The sequence below is a fragment of the Stomoxys calcitrans genome, chromosome 2 (genome assembly GCF_963082655.1).
Source record: "Stomoxys calcitrans chromosome 2, idStoCalc2.1, whole genome shotgun sequence".
In the NCBI taxonomy this organism is placed as follows: domain Eukaryota; kingdom Metazoa; phylum Arthropoda; class Insecta; order Diptera; family Muscidae; genus Stomoxys; species Stomoxys calcitrans.
In genome coordinates this window covers 237,233,712-237,246,617 of record NC_081553.1, presented here as the reverse complement: position 1 = coordinate 237,246,617, position 12,906 = coordinate 237,233,712, and the positions used below count along the sequence as shown (strand labels likewise).

Sequence of the window (12,906 nt, the reverse complement as noted above, 5' to 3'; positions counted from 1 at the left end):
GAAGATGAATTGTAAAACAAAGTTTATTTCTAAACCCACTTTGACATTTGAATTTACGGCATTTGTCAATCAAGGTATTATCATTGGGGATAGGGTTTTGTTTTTGTGCTAATGACGATACCTCTTAATTGCACCATGCGTTGAGCCATGCATAGTTTTCTAATGTAACTGCATTTGTTGCTTGTATCTGTTGAGCCGCCCTTAAAGTCTGCTTTAGTTTCTGTTTTGCGTTCAAACATCTGAACAATTGCTTGTTGGATTTTACCAATCAGCAGCTACAAATATCCCATTCAGCTGTTTAAAATTTCCCATTCAGTGTACCAAGTACCGCATTTTGCTTTGTACCCGTTACTCATTATTCTCTCTTTTTTTGGAGCTGGTTATTCATTATTCTCTCTTTTCTATTGGGGCCTCACTTGTTACTTTTTTTATTTACAAATCGACGGCAGTCGCGTCCGGTCGACGTTTGTATCGTTCTCTCTTCTTCTCTTCCGTCGTTCGTCTCGTCTTTGCGTCTTGCGTTATTTTAATTTGATGAATTGTGATTTTGTGTGAATTAGGATTAGAAACAGCACGTGTGTGTGGAAAGTGCTTGGCAATGAGATGATTTAATCCCCGCAATGAATTTGTTGTTAATTGTGTGAAAAAAATAAAAGGGAATGCATTTGAGTGCAGTGGAATTTGCATTTATTCATATATATATATATATATATATATATATAGGTGTTATGGTGTGTGACATATTAACAAATTGAGGCGTCCATCTAAGTGAGTGTGCAACATCGGTATCCGTTTACAGTTGGTTTGTTTGCTCTTCGGTACTCTGTGTATACACTTTGTACTAAGGTTCGTGCATGTGTGCACAAAATTTGTGTAATATATTTCAATTAAAATAATTTTTACTTTTATGTGTGAAGTTCCTTAGCTAATCAAAAACGTGATACAACCGCAGAAAAACAACAACAGCCGACCAACCACCCTTTACCAAGGAATTGCGAGGTAAACATTGATGCATTTTCTTAATTTTAATCTTAAGGGGCATTTTAATAGGGAGTATCAAGTGAACTTTTATGATTTATTTACACACGAACGAACCAACAAAGTAGAGTGATGGGGCGAATATTCACTCACACTGATACACACAAACACTGAATGTGTCGTAATGACCAAAACAACAATGCTTCTCACGGAAGGAGAGTGTTGATATTGTTTGTAGCATGATACTTCGTGAGTTATCGCTCCCATCGGTGTGAAGAAGAACAACACACATTTGTTGTGGGGTGGTAGTGGGTGCAATGGGCGATGGCAACAACATCGAAACGAGCAACAACCATTATTTAAATTCCTCATTTCACTTCCTGCCAGAGCGGCAGATTGTATACACCGTGGGTCTGATGAAATGTCTTTTCCACCACATTTCAGAAAATAGAAGAAAGCTAGCAACATAAAAGTCGTCGGCTTTATTCGGCTCGTTTTTCTTGGCGATAACATCACATACATACATTATTCGAATGGTAAAAAGGCGCGGCAAATGCAATGGCTGCAATCTAAATTAAATTGTACCTATCAATCGATTAAAAACAATTGCACATTATATGGTCGCTATTAAATGTTGGATTCTCTTCCCACAGAGAAATAAATTTATTTAAAACAGATAACTATTTATTACCCGCAACAAATATAAAATATGTATATATTTCGTCAAGTCTTTCTCTGAAGTTCTTTTCTATGTGGAGCTTAACCCTTTTTCTGTTTGTCCCATAACGGACCTGTTTTAAACCCTATATGTGGGATATAAGTATGGTAAACATATCAAAAGAAATCGATCCATTCAATGGTGCGTTGTTACCATCATAACACACATCCGACCCAATTATTTTGTTGTTAATACAAGCATTCATATGTATTGTATTTACATATCGTGCGTGCATATTGAACACAGATTCATTCAGATTCATTCATTATGTGTGAATTTGGAAATAAAATGTTATTTGCGTTGTTGGTATAGTAACTGAATCGCGTATATACAGACATGCATGAAAGCCAAACAGACGGACAGGCATGTGTGCGTATGAATGTGTGGAAATGTAAACAAATTGCTAAACTTCTCGCGAGAATTGTTTGTGTGTATTCAATAATTGAGTAAATTGTCTATTTATGTTTTTGTTGTTGGAAAGAAGAAAACAAGAAAACACAAAGAAGAATTGCTAGTCGCAAGTCCCACATACTGACAAGAGCACACACAACTTGTGAATAAACAAATGGAAATGATTTTTATGGTTTCGCCCCCACCACACCACATTTCTCTCATTCATTACGCAGCGACAAAAACAGCATCAAAGCATAGAATGCCAACAACTTCAATAGAGTTGCCAAATTTAACGTACAAAAAATGCTCTAAGTTTGGCCAGGCCGAACTCTGAATACATACTATCGCTGAAATATATACTGATAGAAAAATAACAGTACTTTCCCGATACCGCCTGGTATTATTTTGTTCGCGTCATTTGCAAAGATTTTTTGTACCATTTGGTATCAATTCAATACCAGACAAAGGAGGCTATTAAGAATTGACAGAATCACATTTTTATTCTCGTCTTCGCGCCAGAAGTGTTATTAAGCTTTGTACTTAAAATATTTGCGCCATTATAAAATATTTGTTAAACAAGTAAATAAAATGTTTTAATACAATTTGACTGATCAAAAACCTCGAAAGCGGTGAAAATAAAAAAATTTTAAGGAATTCTACATCAAAAAAAAAAAAAAATAATTATAGTCCAGTGTGTGGAGAACGATGCTGTGCCACTTCAAGGAATCAATAGATATATAATCAATTTACTGAATACAAGGAATTGAAGTTGGTCACGGTGTAACATTACTGTTTGTAATTATTAACATAAATAATCGAAATGAAACTAGATTAAATTTATTTTAAATGTTTTTTTTGCTCATTGAGCCAAATGAGAGTGGAATAATCGATATCAGTGTGGTACTAAAATCAATAACGATCTGGTGTTAGAGCCAATAACAGATTGGTATTAAAACCAATCCCAGTTCATTAATAAGGTACAAAAATACCTAGTACCAAATCCGGTATTGATTTTGTACTATTTTTTGCTTTACTACCAATGCCGTATGGTACTGAAATGAGCACGTTTGGTATCAACTTTTTTCTGGGTGTATCTAGTCCTATAGATTTGGACATTCTAGCATAATCTTTAGGTAACTAACATTTCGCAAAGAAAATGTTAGTTCCGCGGCGTCAGTTCCATAACACCATGGACAGATATCATATTTAAGGTACTTATAAAGTGCATATTTAAAGTACTTGTTTTTGTTTGAGTAGATTTGTTTGTATGCGATGTACTTGCATTACATGTGGCTCTGAAACTTCTGGAATTCTATTGTTTTCAAGAAATTCCAAACGAACACTGCATCCCTCTACTACTTGAGCCAATGTGGGTATTTCTTAGTCTTTTGAGTTTCCTTCGTCTGACACTTCGGAAACCCAATCAATCTCGTTTTGATTTGCCATACGAATTGTGTCGGTGTCAGATAGAATAGCACATGATGTGGCGTCATCATCGCACTCGATCCACTTTGAGAGGTCATCAATAAAACATCAAGGCGATATTACTATGTCTGATTGTACAACTGCGACATAGTTCGCATTTTCGTCATCTTGGAACAGCAGGTTGTTCCAAACATTTCGTAACACTAATGGTGTTACCTTGTCCCAAGATATAGCAGCTGTCCACAACGCTGTCTTAATATTCAAAATCTTGGAGAAATCGTGTCTGCTGTCTGCAGCCAAAAGTTTTTGGACGATTCATTTTCGGTAATTGCGTTTGAAGCTTTGAACTACCCCTTGATCTATAGGCTGAACTACGCCTTGATCTATAGTGCAATTCGGCGGAAAAGCATTTACTGCATCGTTTTCAGATTTCAGAAAATTTACATCTGGACAATTATCTAGAAGCAAAGCACTTTGCAGTTCCTATCAAAGCCAATGTTTTGTAGATGTTCTCTTACTTCTGGCACTAAATTGTTGTTGAACCACTCGAGGAAAAGTTCTTGCCTCTTCGATTTGATAATAAATGCACTGATTTTTTTATATGTATGAAATCCTTTTTCTTGATGTTACATACAATGTATTGCCGCATATCTAAAGAATTAAATCACATCTTAAAAATCAATTTTTATATTTAATTTATACATAATGTTTTTACGCATTTTTATTTGACTTAACGTGGTCTAAACATGTAAAAAAAAAGATTAATAAAATAATTGGAGACTAAAATCACTGAACCATCACCACCAATTAAACATTAATTTGAATATATTTCTGAATTTAAAAATACTTCCATTGTAAACGAATGCGTTTATCAGATACTGATTAGGTTAGGTTACAACGAAAAAATGTGTCCTTAAATAAAAGATTTTATTTCGTAATATAAAAGACTCACGACTTTGATTAAAGGTCAAAAAATCTTTGATATCCTTAAGAAATTTTCACAACTTTATTTTTCAGATTTAACACTTGACAAAAGTCAAGTTTTTATTAAATTTTAAGATATTGTCCTAATTATGAGGCAAATTTCCATATTAATTAAATAAGACCTCATTAAGTGGTATATTGAAATAATTATGCAAACTCGGAGTAAAATCCCAAAATTAATCAAAATATTTTTTTTTTTCAAGAATTTAAATATGGCCGTTAACCAGCGCGATTTCAAAGTCCTGACATTAAAATTGATTGTTAGAAGTCTTATTAGTAGTGAGAGCAATAGCTCCACCCCATCTATGAGAGGTCCACTAAACACACCAATTTACTTTATCTTTCGGCCATTGGCCAATCTTGGCAGCATAGTATTTGCTCTCTGAACGACCATACACTAAGATGAAAACCTCCTTTTCAAAAGACCTTAAAATTCCACAATTATGCAAAAGCCCCAAAAAGGGTTACAAAAACCGTCCTTGAGCTCTAGTCACAATATTCCTATTGGAGCCCTTTGCTAGTGGTACGCTAATTATCCGCCCATCAACATCGTATGAACTCAATCAGAAGAAATCCTTATCCCTGGTTATAATAGAGACAAACGTCTATGATGTTGGAATCAATCCCAGCCCCATTTAAACCCGTCATATTGATGGTTTTGTCTGGATTTGAACATACCTCAAATCAGTTTTGAGTAACAAATTAAAGAAAAGTAATAACAAATAAATGAACCGAACCATTTTGTGATTAAAATAAGGTATCTATCAAGGCGGATTTAAAAAGGTGGTCTCAATCAAACAGCTGTTACCAGCCGGCCAGGTTTGACGGTATTAAGATGTCAAATTTTTGTTTGGGTTCTCTTTGTTGGTATCTTCTTTCTCGCACATTCTCTGCTCATGTACACACACGCGTACACAAATTTCTTTGTGTGTGTTGGCAAAAATGATCGAATTACACCATATAAGTTGTGGTTGTTGTACAAATGAGTCCACCTTTAATTGTTTCGCCATGGGTATCTTTCTTAAAAAATACATATCCGCAATTCAAAAAAAAATTAAAATAATTATGATGCTGACATCGATATAATATAATCACGATATCGAGAACGATGCAGCAATGAAGGTTTCACGGGCACCCAAAAGGGACAGAGAAAGTTTTCTTCAGTGCACTTTTGGAATATCGTCCGAAACTCCTCGTTTGTCGGATTGCCAGTTCCGAATCATTCAGATGCTGGACGATCGATTTGCCAAATTAAGCGAACGTCTTAAAGAAACAGAGAATCGCATTCTAAATGAATTAGATAAAAGAATTTCCGAATTACGGTTAGATTTAAATGACGTTAATATCCGCATGAGCCATCGTGAAAAGTGTTCAGACGAAGTTTCACTTATGAAAGAAAATATAACGAACCTTCGTATGCAAGTTCTCAAACAAGAAAACTCGCATGTGAGAAAACTAATATCAAACCACAAAACTAGCAGATGCAAATCCCTCAGTATTGCAGATATCATATATTTTTCAATTTTTTTTTAACGTTTCTGATTCATTTGCCATTACATATTGTTTTTTTATTTGTTTACCTTAACTTGCCTTCAAAGTTTAACATCGAGATTTAAATTTAAAACATATTATTGATCCGAACTACTTTTTCTATCACTGTTAATGAGACAAACAGAGAGTCTAGATAGTATTTCCGAAGACGCAGCACGGAATCTTGTTAGAATTCTCGCAAAGCAAAGACGAGGAGTACAAATTAGCCATATAAATGCACAGAGAAAAGTTAAGAAAACAGATGAGTTTAAGCATATATTTGAAAACTCGTGTGTTGATGTTGTATGTATTACAGAGAATTGGCTTAACTCATCTACAGCCGACACTTTTCTCAGCCTGCAGGGTTACTCTGTGTTTAGATCTAATAGGGAAAGACGTGGGGGAGAGAAGAAATATTACGATTCCGTAAAATTCGCGAAGACCAAACATTGTTCTAATCGATTTAGTTCGACCTTAGACTCCAGAAGTAAATGGAAATTTATTAAAGTCATTAAAATTAGGAAAACTAAGGACGTTGGTACTTGTCACGAAGACCCCAAACCCCGAAGAACTCAATAGAACATTTGTCAGCATGCCAACGTTGCAGGCAGATCCCTTGTTTTATTGCGCTTACGATGGAGTCGGAATAATATACGCGTGAAGCGATTTTAGAATGTTTTACAGAAATCAAATCTAATGCGTCGACTCTAGGTTTATACGAATTCTCATTCCTCGTCTTATACCAATCATAACTCACTTCTTTAAAAATATCCTTACTTCAAGCACCTATTTATTCATCTGATTGGAAACATGCAAAGATTTTCCCAGAACCCCAAATGGATAAAGAATATCGGTCTTTTACTATTGTATGCTATCTTTCCAAATTTTGTGACAAAATCATTCACAAACAGATCACGATTATCTCTGCTAGCTGATACGGAGTCTGGTTTTAGAACTAACCACTTCGTTCTTAAATGTGTGCTAATGATCTTCCAATTAACTCACAGTCGAGGGAATATGTATGTGGACGACGTTTAAATTTTCAAATCGAGAACCCAAATATGTGTGAAGGGCGAAGGCGTTTTTTCGTAAACCCTAGTAAATCGAACTGTTTGATTATACAGAAGAAGAATAAAGGAATATCCTGACGAAATATTGTCGTATACGTTCGCAATGAGACGGTTCCAGTAGTTCCCACTGCGAAGAATTTGGGAGTTATATCTAACAGTTCACTTCGTTGGACAAATCATATTAATGCCGTTGGACACTTAGAATATAAAGTCCCTTAGCCAAAACCATATTGGTTCCAGTGTTGACATATGGTTCACTTTTAAAGACAATCTTCCAATCTAGTCTTCCCAAAATTTACTCTACGACTACCACAATATCTAAGGAGTTTTGTCGGAATCGGATCAGATTTTGATATAGCTCCGATATATGTGTTTGTTCCATTTGGATTTATTTTGCAATTATGTGGTTTTTTGTTAAACGATTCTCTCGAAATTTGGCAGGTAAGATTTTTTGTGAATCTCGACATTACTCGTTAGTTTCGTAGAATTCGGTTTATAATTAGATATAGTTCCCAATTTCTACTTAAAAGGTAGGTGTGTGGTATAATATAGTCGACAAAGCTCGACCTTTGGCTTTCCGTACTCGTTTAAATTTTTAATCAGAATAAGTACATAACTTTTGGAAATCATCCAAACTGAGCGTTTGCAGGAGTGTCGCGTTGAAATATGCAACTCTGCAAAAAAATGTAAAACAACTCGCAAAAGTTAAACGACGTTTTACTTTGGCGACTAAAAACACTACTTCACTCGTGACAGCACAGAATGACGCTCGCTTTCAAGCGTCAGAGTTTATAACTTCTTAACGTTTCCGCGATGCTTTTGTGGGATTTGTTTGCAGGGTTGCATTTTTGCAACGCGACTCTCAAAAACAAAGCTCCCTATTAAGCCTAGAACTGACTTCATTCACAGCTAAAATGCCTATTAAAATATTGCGAAATCCGACGAACATAGATTCCATCCGCCTTTGCCAGAACACATACAAAATTCAAACAACAACACACAACAAAGACAACATCATTGAAGCAGGGTTGATTTGTGCCCATTTCGCAAGCATTTAATTACATGGACAATTAATTGAATTGTTCGCATCATCTTCGTCACCGTCTTTATAAAGCGTGTTGACAGTTATTCAGCCGAAAAGTCGAAGTCAGTACCAAGCTATATTCATTTACAGGTAGTGACAGTTGCTCAACAACAAAATATTGAGTGCACTATCTGTCAAAATGAGTGATTAGTGCAACTCTGACTTTGAGAATGTTCTAGTTCGCGTCATTTTTCGTTATTTGTGTGTTATCGTTCTTAACTATAGCACACACAATCACAACTCGTTGACATAAGTGCACTGTGCGAGAAAAAATTTTACTCAGATGTTTATAGTACACTACCTGGTAATTATATCATGGTCAGTTCTAGGCTTTATGTGTAAAACTCGATTCCAAAAATTCAAAACGGAAAATTTGTGGAAAAATTAATATACGTTTTTAAAGGGCTTTATAAAAAGACAATTTGCAAATGATAATTCTAGTCTGTTATGAAGGCAGAATTGTATCGGTATAGAAAACCTAGTGTAAATAAGTTTAAACAAAATAATTCATGTAGGTGCGTTGACTTTTTTCACAACCTTGTATATACATATATGTGTATATTTAGGCTAAAAAACAAAACATATGGTTACCCTGTTCATGATGGAAGCTTGAGAGAGAAATTATAAACTCTCATTATTCTTCTCTCGGCATTAACCCTTTGCCTGACACTGCCCTGCCCGAACAATTCAACAATTCGTTTAACACCAAGTTGCTTGTGGCTTTTGGCAAAACATAGTCGGTATTCTAGTATTCTCTTGTGTATCGTTGGGGAATGTAGAGCTCGTCGTAATTCGTAAAAAAAGTTATTGAGTGTATGTGGATTGATACACATAAATAAATAAATATAAACATACATACATATATATGTTTGTCCATAAAATGGTAAATAAATAAGTTCCACCTCCTTATAGTGAAGACGCGAGTGTGCAACTTATCTTAAATACACCATATGCACACACATTCCAATAGAATACGTATCCAAACGTTTGTTTGTGTGTAATGCATAAATCAAATCAAACTTCGTTCAGTTAGAAACGTTCAAATCTACTTACAGACAGACAGCAAGTATACAAACAAATCTAACTAAAATACACGACGATTGCGGCGGAGGCGCGGGCGACACTGGATTATGGCTTTGCTATTTCTTGTCGTGTGAGCGGACTTACGTCAACCAGTTGCTTTAAGTGTTTTTAGGAGCTCATGTGTGTGCGTGTCGAGTGTATGGCGTTTGCTTAGCTTGGCGTTGAATGAGTGAATGAATACAAGTTCATCGGCCACCTCATTAAGATCCGTTTCCGTAAATTGAGTGCCAATATAGTTCATTAAGTTTATCCATTGATTGTGCCAAAGTAAATAATATGCGCTGCCGCCACCACCAAATAAATATCGTACTACGTACTTACCTACATGCATGTGATGTGAGATTGTGTGTGCTTGTAATTGAGTAAATGGTACTCCAGAAAAGAAGAAAGAAAAACACTAACAGCAGACAATTGTGATCCACCGCCCACCCGTGACCACCCGTTTATGCAAACATCAGAATTTTGAGAATACTTAACATCGTTGTTTTCATATTGCCGTTCCTGCTGAATGTGAATGTAAGTTAAAGTTTTGCCATAATTTTCGACAAACAAACAAATGTGAAGTTCCTCGAGTTAGTCACTCTATTTTATATATTTTGGTTGAACTTTGGCTATGTGTAACAACCAGAAAGGAGTTGTAATAGAAGGTATGTCATTAATAAAATTCGACAGGCGGCAAAAAAACTCAGACGTATCCATAGTGAGTTTGCACAAGGAATGACGAGTTTGTCAAAGCATTTATAATATTTGTCAACTGACAAAAAAGTACGCATAAGTACGTTGGGATAAACGGGCTTTACCATGACCATACTTGGCTTAGATAAAGGCGGGACCATTTTAACTGGCAATACAAAATGTCATTTTCATCGTTAAAAAAACATGTCTTCCCTGCCCTAAAAAATTTATGCCGAAAAATGAGTTTTTTTTTGGCAGTGCTACACCGAAAAGTTAACTTATGTATAATTAGGAATAAACCCAATTCCCGAAATTCATCGAAATCGGAAATTTTATTCTTCTATGTTCTCGGAAGAAGTCCAATCTATCTGAAAACTTTATCCAATGTGGTCCCACTTTGCAGCTTAACCTGCAGAAGGACAAAAAAGTGTCTACAACATGGACTCTTATCGTTAACAAAGTCCAACGTTTTTAAGAAAACGAGTTTGCTTGGCTAAAATTCCTTATTGTCGAACGATTTTTTTTTGCGTGTATGTAAGTTTTTTAAATTACATGTGAATGAATTAAAGTGACATGTCATAAGACAACTAAATGCCGTGTAATAGCGGCTTTATCTCGTACATAAGTCTTTCAATAACAATAGGACGATATCAAACAGTATGCTGAAATCGCAACTTGAATTGATTACTGTGATTCTTGATATTATGCGTAGACAATAAATTCTTATAGATATGTTAAGCGTCTCTTTAAAGATGCACCAAGTGCAAAAATTAGAAATAAACGAAGAAATTCAAGAGAATAGAACATTTTGTTGAATCGACATATCCTCGTCTTCAACAGCAACAGTACTCCTACAACGTCATCTAGCCTAATTTACAAGTCATAACCTTCCCATAGTAATGTCAGTGATTTTAATAAACCAATACACCATGATGATAAACGGCAAATTCTGATTTCAGCACGCTGTACGATATCGTCCTATTGTCATTAAAAGATTTATTTACCATGAACACTTTGTATATTTTCTTCCCCCCAGCTACGTTAAAAATTTTTGGTTTGTACATTTATGTATTTCATCAATGTCTACCAAAGCCTTATTATCAGAGATATAATTAGGAAACAATTTTAAAAGGCATATTGTGCTTATTATATTCTACCGTAGCGTAATGCTTTTTTAAACAAGTGTTATTTTTGCCTTTTACATGCTGGCTTGTAATATTCAAAAATCATCACATTTCTCATACTCCAAATACAGCGGTTTCCGGTGCCGCATAATTACATCCTGCGACGACAAATGCTGGCAAAATGATAAAACATGCAAAGTACGATTACCTTCACATTTTGCTGATGAGGCCTCGAAAATGAAATCAACATATAAAAAGTCACGTTTTGGCGATAGAAGCAGTTCGAGCTAAAATCAATATGAGAAGTTTTTCCGTCGAGAACCATTTCAATGAAGGCCTAACGTGAATGCATCAATAATCAATACAACAATAATAAATTCCATAGACTGTGTGCACTTGGAAGAAAGTATGAAAATTATAATGTAGAGTCTGCAGGTGAACTAGAATTGCCATATTTGCTAAAACTGCTGCTACACGATAAGACTTGTCATATGTAATTTCAAAAATAGCAACTCTGAAAATTTTGGAATAAATTTTATTTTAGTCATTAATAGGCAAAAATTCACTCATTCGTCCAACAAGAAATATTTTTTTTAGCAAACAAAATCTGCCGTTCTATGTACAAAAATCTGCTGGAAAAAAATGTTACGCTATTTTTTATGTTTGCATGCTATTTGTTTTGATTACTTTAGGCATTTTTTTAGAAATTTTGTTGGAAGAGACGATTTTAATTTGTGGAATATTACTATAAAGAAGCTACCTGGTCCATCCATTGGTATACTAATGTGTATATGACTGGCATGTTCTCTTGTTTCTAAATTTAAAGAAAAACAACAGACTTTTCAGCAGTCCGCCTGCTGCTCTGAAATTGCAAAACTACTAATACAAAAGCAGCAAAATTAACTGCTTGTATTCAGCAGACAGTGTTTGCTATTTTCAGCAAACTTTTTTCTATGAGTGCAGGCATAGTTTACATTAAAATTTTAAGGTTTTACAAATTTTTATACTTACCGAGTATATTATTCGAGCAATTAATTTCTTACTGCTTGTAAAATATTGAATGGTATATTTATTTCATCATTCCATTCGTAACACATTGAAACATTCATTTCTGATTCAATGGAGTATATTCATATGGAAACTGTTATATTTTTGGTTTTCGTAAAATTCTTAAACTATCTAGGCAGTCTGTCCACCTTTTGAAATGACGCTACAGACTTCAAAAATTAAAACATTGTGCTTTGCAACTTTGAAATTATCATAATCGCTATTACCATAGACAGGTTATGTTCCAAGATTGGCTATATCCGACTATACTTATTATAGCCCCATTATAAACCAATTTAGGGTTTTGAGACCATAAGAGGCACTTTTATAAACCGAATTTTGGCACAGTGAGTTGTATAAAACCGCTTCAAATACTTGCCGAGTATTGTGCAGGTTGGACCATATTCAAATATAGCTGCTAAATAGATCGATCTCCCAATTTACGGCCTTCGCCGGATGAAACGCACAAACTTACTTACCCAACTTTGCCAAAATTCGGTGCACTAAGTGCCATAGAAGTATCGTCCAGATTAAACCATGGTTTCATATAAGATCCATATAGATTGATTTCCCTATCTATGATACTGGACCTATAAAAACTCAAAACATTTATTGCCCGATTTCCCTGAAATTCGGAACTTGGTGTTGCATCCTTCCCGAATATGGTACAGATTGGACCCCATTTGCAAAAAAGCTGCCGTGTAGAGCGATCTCACGACTTAAAGTCCCGGACGATTTCAATGAAATTTGATGCCGGTCTAGATCGGACTTTTATGTATTTTACCTGTATACAGA

General features: G+C 35.1%; 1 protein-coding gene across 1 annotated transcript in view; it reads left to right on the top strand.

Moving 5' to 3' along the window:
* Window positions 1–437: 437 nt before the first annotated feature.
* Window positions 438–12,906, top strand: part of LOC106087945 (uncharacterized) — a 68,358-nt gene continuing 55,889 nt past the window's right edge. Inside the window, exons 1-2 of the mRNA XM_013253170.2 lie at window positions 438–846; window positions 918–999. The gene's annotated coding sequence lies outside the window, so the exon portion shown is untranslated. The remainder of the gene's footprint in view (window positions 847–917; window positions 1,000–12,906) is intronic.